The sequence below is a fragment of the Varroa jacobsoni genome, unplaced genomic scaffold (genome assembly GCF_002532875.2).
Source record: "Varroa jacobsoni isolate VJ856 unplaced genomic scaffold, vjacob_1.0 scaffold_516, whole genome shotgun sequence".
NCBI lineage: Eukaryota > Metazoa > Arthropoda > Arachnida > Mesostigmata > Varroidae > Varroa > Varroa jacobsoni.
The window spans coordinates 314,459-326,591 of NW_019213418.1; positions in this window are offsets into that span (position 1 = coordinate 314,459).

A 12,133-nucleotide genomic window follows, 5' to 3' on the forward strand; every position below is an offset into this window, starting at 1 on the left:
GATGTTTCGCTCGTTGTGTCTTCCTCCTTCCAGAAGTGACGAGCGACAATCGAGCGCGCGCTTCTCCATTGGATATCCAATCATTAAGAAAGACTGCCGTTACGGGAGCGTAAACCTGCCAGGCAGGGAAGCCAGAATGATTTTCCAATTAGTAACGGCATATAGCAAGCATCTGTAATATAACTGCTTGCCGAAAAAGCTGGAACAAAGACGACTGTAATAGGGGACGATGTACTCAAGCAATTTTTTTTACCCTATAATGTGAGAAGATCATTTTAAAAGCAGATGCGTATACATACAAAACAATCTAGAAAGCAAAAAAATCTCGAGACCGTGTCATAGGCATTCGATCGGAAGTAAAAGCACAGATAAAATCGTACGGGCGAAAAATTTCTGAGCCCGAATTCTTAATCAAAAGAACTTCTGCAGAAAGCAGTCTTATCACAGATCTTGTAACTATATGTGATTAAATAAGCGTTTTATGAATACGAAAGTATACATTTAATATATTACAGCGAATATTGAACTCTGAAACGTGTCGAAAAATAACAAAACAAACAAATGAGTCGCTGTTTTGAGGGGCATGAGGGGCTGGAGCAGCCCCTTTGAACGCAATGTGGGCTTTTCCGATAGCTCTACAATTTAACAAAACCTTTACGTAATATATGGCCATCGGGAATACCGTACGTTGGGAACGTCAGCACCTGGCGACTGTCTTTACATTTCGTATCACGTCGACACACACATATCCGGAATATGTACATATATAGTCAATTTTTTTTTAGAAGCGATTGGTAATTATTTGCTTAATCCCAAGTAATCTTCTTAATTCTCTTCTAGAGTCATTTAAAACATCTTTAACGCATATACGCACGGTTTGAAACTGTGACGTGACCTTCCGTAGCTTTGCCTTCATGCGCAAAATCCAGAAGATCGATATTTCTGAGTAAAGAATAAATGGTGCTTTCTGCGCTAGAGTTATAGTATTTGTAGGCAGAATATGGCAAATTGTGCGTCAGTAGCATGCATCAAAACCAGGTTCAGCTATTCTTAGTGGAATCTCTTTCTTCGCTGACGTTCGATTGCTTGTAACCAACATTTAAGGTGCCTTGGCTGAACATGGTCAGAATGTTACGAACCCATTCACATAAAAGCCTGTCATATACATACATATATAACATAAAGCCTTAGTTTAAGTATATGTCTGATCAGAGAGCGATCCCTTTTAAAGTTTCAAAATGTTTGCCCTTACCATCGTACGCTGTTGAGCGTACGAGAACGGCAGCAACGGTCCCTTTCCGAATACGTATAACGGTAGTTATTCTTTCAGCTAGCGCCTTCAATTCGGAAGAGACATTTTTATTTAGTCTTTTTTAGCTATTATGCCAGTTGTTGAACAAGTTTTCTAGATGCGGCATCAAGGATTTACCGCCACTAAGGAGTCGAAGCGGAATGGGTTACGCTGGACTTCACTGGAGTTTCTCCAATAGGCCTATGAAACACTGCGGCAGTCGTACAAGCAGGTATTAACCTAAATATTAATATCTTTTTTTCCTTAAATCTGTAACTTTCCTCAATTCTTTATTTGCGTTGAATCCTACATTTCTGATCTTTCAAATTATTAAAAGCCGATGATAATTTTTTTCAACACTGAGATTTGAAATAGCGTGACAACAGGCTCGTTATTGTTATCGTGACAACGCACTCAGAGATCCACATTAGTCACTCAGACCATGCCGCCCTGACGTGGCAGTCACCTGGTAGAATCAAGTAGTTCTCATCCAGGGTACGTGCCTAAGTAAAACTGAAAAGTCGTCAAAGCGTTTTATGTACTTTCCTCAGCTGCAATAGCTCGTAAAAATGTACTCAAAGTGAGTAACCTGTTTTTGTCAACCGCTTAATCTGCGGCAGATATCTGCGTAAAAGCTCGTCGTAACTCACTAGTCAGCGACGCTCCAGATTCCGAAAGAGATGTTTCTTTAGTAGGTACCACGCAGGTACTGCTGGCTCTTAGCATGCCATGTGTCACGCTATACATTTTTGAGGCTGTCTATTAACTCTTAGGCAGAAAGACTTCAGCCGGCCAAATAGGACCTGGCCTTGCACCAAGTTTATTCAGGTCTGAATCGTACAATTCCTTAGCTGGCTCTCCTTTTATTCGCAACGGCATAAAGAATTCTAAACCCAGGCCTATGTACACTATGTATACCTTCAAAGGGATTTCCGGGAGGTAGTTCGTGAAATATGCAACTCCGCTTGGTATCATGAACAAAGTAGGCAGTGACAAGTTTATAACGCCTACGACTCGATTAAAGCTGAAATCCAAGCAAGGTTATATGATATAGAATGTAGGTTCTACGATAATCGCAGACAAACACGTAGGAAGTGTGGACCTGGTCGCTTCAAGCGTATATAACACACACTTGAGAGCCGCATAAACGCTAAACCGTGCACGCTAGAACGTTACCTCCAAGATAGAATATGAAGGAGACGGCCCAGTTTCAACCAGAGTCGGAGATAACTGTTCTTCAATGAAACGTAACCTTGCAAAACTTAGGCGTATTCAACTGCCGCTCTGTATGAGAAGTCGTCGAATCTTATGCAAATTTTTGGAACTGGATAGGCCATCCATACAATAAACGTGTAAGATTTACAAGAAATTTATAGAAAAGCATTTCTCTGATGCATAGCAATACTGCAGTTTCCGAAAGTCGGTCAGATGCTAACTTCATTAGCGCTAAGATGGCTCTAAGCTACTCGCATTCACTAGCAAGTTCGTCTACAGCTCACGAATGCTAGGAAAAGACGGGCAATCTAATTCTCCATTCTGGTGCCTACGAGCATGACCAATTAGCTGCATCTCTTTGACATAAATATATATATAAATCTACGTTCAAGCAGGACGTAGGTTAAAAGTAGACCTTCGATTGATGGAAAAGTACATAACTTTTATCAAAAGGAACAATAAAATACACTGGTTGTACCATCGTATGGATACCTAGATTTTCTTGGAATCTATGTTACATGTTTGCATAGACATGGTTATAAGTGTCCGTAAATGGCGCGAAGTTTATCTCTATAAATTGTCTAATCATTATGAATGAATTACGATTGTATCCCGTGGCTGTTTTCGTAGACTTGAAAAGGAGCCTCAGGAACTTCCGGTGCAGTAAGACGACCGTTGAAAACTATCTCTCTCTAAAATCTAGTTGAGGACAACTAATAAAGCACGGAGCTATGTGTAATAAAGACAACTTATATGGTCATACAGTTAAATAACTGAGCTTCCATAGCTAGGCTGCGGCGTGTTGAAGTTTGGGGAGCTCGAAGAATTCGTCATTGGAAAGGTGTATTTACGTATAGTCGATCGTTATTGTAAAGCTCTTATTAACCACGAGTGAGATCGTATAGTGTTAAATAAGGTACAGGGCAGACTCTGTTTGAGAAATCGATACATAGAGCGTGATAACTTTAATTTACATCCGTAATGCACACGTTTGCTCAGAGTGCCATATCGTAGCCCCTTTTACGCGGCTGGAGCTCAGCAAAAAAGAAGCAGGTCATTTAACGAGAACTTTTGGATCGATGTTAAAATGATCTTTAGCATCGCTCAGGAAAAGTTTCCTTTTCTAGTTTAAAATTAAGAGCTGCTAAGAACTATATTTTGAATGCAGCTGATATAAACATTTTTTTTTCAAGCTTTTCAGTTTCGAGGACTCTAATAGAAGTGGCAACGTTTGAAGTTAGAGTTGTAAGTTGACAAGCAATCAATGATTCAGCCGTAGAAGTCTAACTCGTGCAGCAGTTATCTCTCGTGCGGTATAATAGCATTCTTTTGCGTTCGGCTTCTGTCAGTCGTAGGTACGGCATATCTGCTCATTTCTATTAACATTAATTGTTACCTTTGCCTGTTTTTGTTGTTCTTCGATTAAGCAATGCCGTACCTTGTGGCTCGCATTGCGTACACGTTCATCTTAGCCTTATACTCCCGTATAATATTCCACGCGTCACACACATGTATGATTTACCTGTCTTTTTGTTTGGTACATAATATTGTTTGGTCCTGAATGATATCCCTTGCATTCAAATCGCAAGGGCTTGAATAACCATGTCTAGGTAGTCAAGGGCACAATATCAAATCCTGTTTCGTTCTTCCTGTCTCTTTACGGCGTTCGAAATCGTTCTGCATATTATACAAACAGGGTAAACGCGTCAAACGGAAACCTGTGCGTAGATGGTAGGTACGTAAACGTTGTGAATTCCCACGAAAATATGCGCGCCATATAGAAACAAATTGCGCCCGAAACGGTAAATTCCGGATTAACTAGCACGCTCGTGCTTTGTGCACGCTATTCCGCCATAATTTTTTCGCTCGGCTGACGAACATGCCAAGCTGAATAGAATGTAGAATGTAGGATATCTTTTTCGCTGCAAATCTACGTATGAACGTGTGCTATAGATGAATGCGAATCAATATCCACGCAGTTTATATATATATATATATATCACGCACGAGACGTATTGCGGGTGCTGCGAAACGTACGACGCCATAGGCTGAGGGCAACGCTGAATAATTACACAAACTAAAAGACTAACGAGGAAAAACGGCCAAAAAGGTGTTTGCCTACTTGCTACCTTCCAGCTGGAGGCTGAATTTTCATTGATATGCTGCTTGATTGAATGCTTTCTTAGATATGTGAGAAACAACAACAGCCAATAGAAGGAAAGCTCTCTGAAAGGAAGATAAACAGACACAGTGCTGTATTGGGCAATTGAAAAAGAAACAACAATCGACTATGATTGTGCCCATGACGACAGGTATAAAACCCCACGGCAGCTACTGCTGCTGTTTACAACTGCAATAGAACCGCTTTGATTCGGATATAGGCATTAATTGTATTTGTCCATGGAAGGGTCCCTACCAGAACGTTGTAGAGGCTTTTTAGAATAACGGTCTATGGGTCGAGAATTGAGATGGTGGTCGTAGTGATGATGACGTCCTTACGCCTACGACCGTAAGACGCACAACCCACTCAACCGCTCGTCGTTACGGATAATCGAGGTTTAAATACAATGCTTTTCTGTTGTTTTCGTCTATATGGTCGCTGGTGGCATAATATTTTACCGTCGATATTTATTCTCGGTAGAAAGTGTAGTATTAGTTATATAAAAATTTCGCTGACTATGACTTGAAACAGACAAGATTCTGTTCTAGCCTTTTTCTCCATTTCTTCGCTGTATGACTTGCATTTTACATTTCCACCAGCTAAATTATATTCTAAATCACAGCTTTTTTTTTCATGATTCTGTCGGTCCTATTCTATTCTTGCAGTAAGAATGGATCTGCGCAAACAGGTATTTTAGCGGACGCCCTCCATCCGTCCAGTGGTGACACATAGCCCTTTTTGCAGTGTGGCGGAATATCTACTGCGGTCTGTTTCAACATAGCGTCTACTGGCTCAAACAAAGCGCCAGCGGTCCGTCGAAAACCCTACCGACAAGTGTATCACCATTATAGATTGTGCACGTTAACTTGATGTGTTCGTACGTTTGTGTGTTATACATGAAAGAAAGGTATATCTACATATAGACCCTTTTTTCATGGTGACAATTTTTTGTGTATGCGAGGAAACGAAAAGCAGAGCTACAATGCAGCACGAAAGCAGACCACACGTGTACGAAAAAGAAAAAAACAAGAAAGAAAGAGAATAACAGGTAGCGTGAGCCTAAAAAAAGTGTAATAGATCATATTCAGGACAGATCGATGAGTCGGGCCTGCTTAAACACGTGGACCGCTTTTGGCAGGTTGCTTTCGGCGTACCAGCCTGCATTGTTTATAGATTTTCTGAGCCAGAGGCTTCACGTCTGGAAAGCTAGAATACCTTGTACTATTCGTCGCATTTGGCTTCGGTAAAACTTTTTAGCTTTTAGCTTTCGAACAATTACGAACTAGGCCATTAAGCATTCTCTTTTGTCACATACATAAGGCATTACACGGCCTCATGAATACATTTTCTTACGGTAAACGAATTACAGTAGCCGAAGCTCAACTACTAAGAAAAATTATTTTATCAAGCTAAGACTGTTTTAGCAAGACAACGTGTATTGCGTATTGATGAAATGTGTGCTGCAAAATTTGCCCCACATTTAATCCAGCTTCAAAAAAAAAAAACAGGTAATTTCGTTCGCTTCAACTTTTGAATATACTGTTCATTTTATGCAATTATCTATATTCAGTATATTTCATTATTTTTGGTTAATTAGCACTGGCTTTTCTGCGTACTTACCTCAGGTTTAGAGTGTAGAAGGGTAACAAATTAAAAATCATATCCAAAATAATATCTCTTATTTTAGAAAAAAAAAAATAAATAAAAAAAAGTTATCTTTTGTTGCCAGCAAATCTGCTTTAAGGTTGAATTTAGGGAAAAATACCTTCTACCTAAAAGATGGCTTAAAATGCGCCTTAGAGGTTTTTTTTTTTAATAAAATTAAATTTAAATAAAATCAAGAGTTAGGAATGATTAGGAATTGCCGTTCCTTTTACTGTTATCATCTACTACGCCATTTTTATATGATCATCATGATATTGCATGTATTACGCTATACGCTGTAAACGATCGAGACCAAAACTAATCTTAACCTCTTGCCTACCGTCTCTTAGAACTTGTATTGGCTAAGAATTAATTATTGGTTCCTGTAAAAAAATGACGACAATTATACGGTGGTTATAAGGATCGATTCTTCATTTGACCAACATCATGGATCGAATTCGACTATTTCTAAGAGCCTCCAGTATCGCCGCGCACAATTTAAATTGCGGTTAAATAGAGCACCTCGGTTTCTTGTTTTAGCAGGATCCGACCCTAGCATTGCATTGGATGATTAGTACATTCAACTAACGGCAAAACCATCCTTCGATCATCTGCTTAGATAGCCTTTTGACATAGGCGAAATCTTTTCATATTGATAAAAAATCATGGCCTTTTCATACCAGCAACGCAGTACTTGCTCTGTATACGATGGGTAACTGGACAGACACACCGCAACGCGAAGAGATTTTTTGCCTTGGCCTCTTTCTTGCCTCCATCATCAAGCCACCATATCACGCCGTTGGTCACTGCAACACACATATCCTAACGCATTATATTGTTAAACGTGCTATTACTGGTAGCCTATCATACATGCCAGCAAACATGACGGCCTATTTACGCGTCCTTATCCAACCTGGACACATGATGTTTCATCATAACCCGTCGACCGCATTAGACAGACCTACATTTTGTTGACACAATTTGCGCATTTCCATTTTTCAACTTCCAACTTTGATGAATACGATATATTTTTGAAATCCCCGTTGTTGCTTTATATGAGATAGGCTATGCTTCTGAGTGTGTAGTTCCGAGTGCAAAGTTTTTATTTTGATAGAACATTTATTTGGCTAAGATCTAATGAGTTAAAAAAATACATGTCAAAACTATATTCTGACATGCTATTGCAGCAAAAATAGCGTTCATTAGGTCAACTCATAAAAACAAGCATACGTGGAGAAGGTCCTGAATGTTAAGATCATTTTAGCTTCATCAACTTAGTCTTACTGATCCTCTCTCGCAGGTAATAAAAAAATCCTGTATCAACCTATCGTTTCTGTTGTGCGTAATGGTATTATTTATATCCAGCCAGCGGTGTCATATACACCGCCAGTGTTCAGACTTCGCGTGGCGTTTGTCTCACGCATCGTTTAACTTTCTTTAACGCATGAGATGCGAACTCGTTACGGCAATCCCCCTTGATTGTATTCCTTTTAATGCTAAATTTATTCAGCTGAAGGCGCACACCCTTTGAGCGTCTCTGTTCATCTCACCTCTCCAAGAGCAGCTGGGCCCCAGTTCCTCTTCTTGTCCTACTGGCGTGTCGAGTTTACAAAACGTGCAAGCTGACATCCTTGCTTCTTCCGCCTACAACCACTAGTAGCAGTGGCAAGATATCACCCTAGAACAAACAGTGTAATTGGTAAGGCTTGAACTACGTCATACCATTCGCAGCTTTGAACAGCATACGTAAACTGTCCCCCCTTTTTTTTTTTTACTTACCTCCGCTCAGACAGCTCCCTGGGCGACTTGTTACGACTGCCGCTATACCTCCCACTGGAATAATGGCACTATGTAATAAACTCTTCCTATCCAGGTGAACCAGCTTGGATGTGGCTCAGTAACGCTCTCGACCTCTTATCTTCTAGTTTTGTCTATGCAGGTACAGAACTTATCTGCCTAACTTAGGCTACACAAAAGGTCCATCTTTGCTGGTATCTGTCAAGTTCATTTAAACTATCACTTGACCTTCTCTTTACGCTGAAAATAATAAAACGCAAAGCTCTGCGGCCAGAGCCTCCTGTAACGAAAGATTTTGATTGCTGTCATTGTACAGAGTACATATGTGCACGATGCAGACGTATCACTCCATCCACGACTTGGCACTTACGGAAATTATACTTAGAGCGACGAGAACAACGATGCTTCAACTGCTTGTTTCTTCTTCTTCTACTACTCTGTTGCTGTATTTCCTTTGTCGCGTCTAGCGCAACAAATACACAAGCAAACGTTCTGACACCCGCAGCTCGTCTCTGACAAATCCTGATGTCCGGTGAGGGCGTTGTCTTTCAAACTGGTATTGGTAATGCGGCAGCGCTCTTTTTATTTAGCCTTTGGCCGCAATCAGCGCTGGTGTAACTACCAATGCGAAATAAGTGATACTAACAAACAGGCCACAAATAAGCATGGCCCGTAGAAAGCATAAAGAAGATAGGAAGCAACGTAAGGAATCAAGCAGGAGGAGACCAGCTAAGCAAGCCATATTGAGGAAAGTAGTAGTCTGAAGCAACAATTGGAAGGATGCCACGTCGAAAGCCGCCCCGCATAAGATAACACGACAAACGGTAACGCCAAAAGACGAAGAGGTTACTGCGATAGCGAGGAACGATTCAAATGAAATCGATATGAACGAAACCGGGAAGTTCAGATTCCCCTTTAGAGCATGACGAAGGCCCAACGTTCGAAAAGAAAGACAAGCCACTTGTCACAGCAGACCCATGAGCGTCACCGCTGCCCTAGAGAAGCATCCGATGCCCGCAACGGTCCTCTACCTATGCGTCAGTCAGCAGAAGAAGAAGAAGACGGGCCGAGACGAAGCGATATAACTGAGTTTGAAGCAGTAGAGACATATCTATCAAATAACAACCCCCTGTCCGGCCTTCAAGCCGGCAAACTAGCGGCGCCGTAACTCGTAAATAGAGTCATTGAATCGTCGGCAGACAGCCGCAATTCAGGAGTCTTTTTCTCTTTTTTTGTTTGTCTAGTTAGGTTCAACTTAATACGCTGCCGGTGTTGCTCAGGCGGTGCAAACTCGGCTGAAACTGTTGGTTCTCCAAGGAGGCATCGACGTCCCCATTAGCCTCGAGTATTCGATAGCTCGCTATTCGTATACCATTAGCATTGCCTTCGATGTTCTCCTGTTAACGCTAGCAAGCAGGAAGTTTTAGTAGTGGAGTTTATTTCAATGTGAAGAGGAGAAATAAATTACCTAAGACAGATAGAGTCCCGCGCACATACAACGAACACTTAGCTAGATAGAAGAATAGGGGCAATTGAATTTGATGTTCGACATCACTGTTATGATTATAACTATTTTGTCTTTGGTTCGCTTACAGCCGCTCAGTTGATGGTCTCGCTGTTTTTGTTGTTATTCCTGCTGTTGTCGTGGAACCGTTTGTGTGCATTAGCGTGTTAGCTGGAGAAAGCGCACTCACTTTAGCAATAATAACAATTTACATCAAGTGAAAATATATAATATGTGCCCCTTTAAGATAGGCTGACTGCTCCCTTTTTCAACGATATATGCCCTGAACTTGTTACAAATTTATTTACAGGCCCCCAGCGGGTAATGTCCGATATGTAGAAGTAGTACCATGCACAGAAGCGAGCGCTCCTCTATGATATTCATAGACCTGTAGATACTATCTTTCTTCCTGCCACTATTCGATGTCTATACATTTTCCATATCGTTTTCCTATTTGTCTTGATGTTTTTGTTTTCTTGAAACTTTTCCTCTGCTGCCATATATATATATATATAGGTATATATACATGTATATGCATATACATATGTACACAGACAGACGCACGCACGTGTTCATATACACATGCCTGTGAAATCTGTCAATCTTAGTGTGCTTGTTCTTTTCTCTGCGACTGCAGCAATCGCTACCATCACGACAGATTTAACTAGCAACCCACTTGTTCTAACTTTATATGTCGTCGTTAGCGTCAACTAGCTAGCGTTCGTAGCACTAGCCATAGCTGCGCTCAGTCGGTCGGTCGGTAAACTTTTGCAGTGAATGGACAAGACCAAAGTCAAAGGAAAGGAAGAAGCCTTATATAGGATCACAATGAGGAGAGAAAAAAACGCGGGAAGTAGGTATCCTTAACCACTTACTTTGAATATGAAAAGAGGGTTGGCAAACCTGCCGTTCCTCTGGTATCGGCACTGGCCGCGGCAGCCTTTTTTGAGCTCTTCTTCCCACCAAAGTCGTATCCATCCAAAGAGTGGTGGCAGCGTTACCAGAAAAATAGCAACCTTACGGCAGTACGCATATACAGGTCAAAAGACAGCTTATCTTAGCCACGATCGCCACATTGCTAAACTAGAGACAGTTCCACACTTGACGGAGCGTTCAATCAAATGCCGATGAACTTTAGGGATCAACATGTGTGTTTCTATATTTGTTTTACCTGGACGCGTAGTAAAATTGATTTTTCCAAGTACGTCACATGGTTTTTTTCTATGGAAAAGCCAACACGTGTATTGTCAGCTCTACACAACGACCACATACATTGTCTTTCATTGAAGTATGACGACAGCCGTACAGGTTTCGTAACTATCGCTGAACTTGCTACTGGTTCATACCCCCTGGTCTTCAAAATAAATACAAACATAATAGAGCAGACTGTAAATACAGCAGTATGCGAAAGCGTAACATGTACTTCTTGTACGCATCTTGCCGCTTGAGGGTGGGATAGGTCCGCTTTATGAAGTCTCGATTTATATCATTTTTCCAGCGACTAACACAATTCAAGGATTTCGCTAAATACTAGTACTTTTGAGTAGAACGTAGCACCTCGGTGCGACTCCATACTGTCTCTTTTGCAAAGGTAGCATGCTAAAAGTGGTGTTCTTTTGGCCAACAGTAAGCTAATAGCAAATTGCGTGATGGATCCAAGCTTCAATCCACAAGGCCGTTTGAACGAGCGTAATTTCTTCATATTTTAGCAGGCAGCCCGATACGGGATACCATTCTGAGGAAGCGTGTCCTACGAATAGACCTTTCTTCACTAAGAACTGTCCAGGCACAGTGCTAGCAACGGCCGCTAGATGAAAGTGACGTCGGTAAAGAAACCCGCTAGATCATTCAGTCTGCCGTAAAGTTGTAACCCGTTTATGGAGAGAGCGTAATCAGCGGTCAACTTAATTAGTTGAGGAACCGGCGCCAGTCGCTCGCTCGCTTCAGCTGCACCGGCAGACGGCCGTCTCACGACAATCACAGAGGGAACTCGCACGCTCCTATCGTCACAGGAAGATAAACAGCCCGTGGATATAGTCCGGTCCTTCAGCTGGGCTTTCCAATCGCTTCAACGCATATTAGGAAACGATATCGAAGTTGTTGGTTGACGTGAAGGATAACCGCTTCGGGAGACTGAGTAGTTCTTCTGTTCAGGAAGGTAAGCAGTTAATTTGAATCTATTTATGACTTCTTTTGTGGCTTAATGCCAACTACGAAATAATTTTGCATAAGTGATTTCCAGGATTTTTTGCAAATTTCTTTAGTTGAGCACCAAAATGAATTTAAGCACAGTGTTGTATGAGCAAATTTTGCCGGAGGCAAAATACTGAATAACCGTTCCAGAGAAAGAACAAACACTCTTGTATTATCTGTTGCGTATAATATGTCTTAGATTTGTCGTCAATACACTTCGTATGAAATTTTGTATACTTCTGCTGTGGGCATTCAAGGGCAAATAACTTATTCACCCGTACGAATTATCAGATGTTCAGATTACCTTGTGATCATCTTCGTTTGTTCC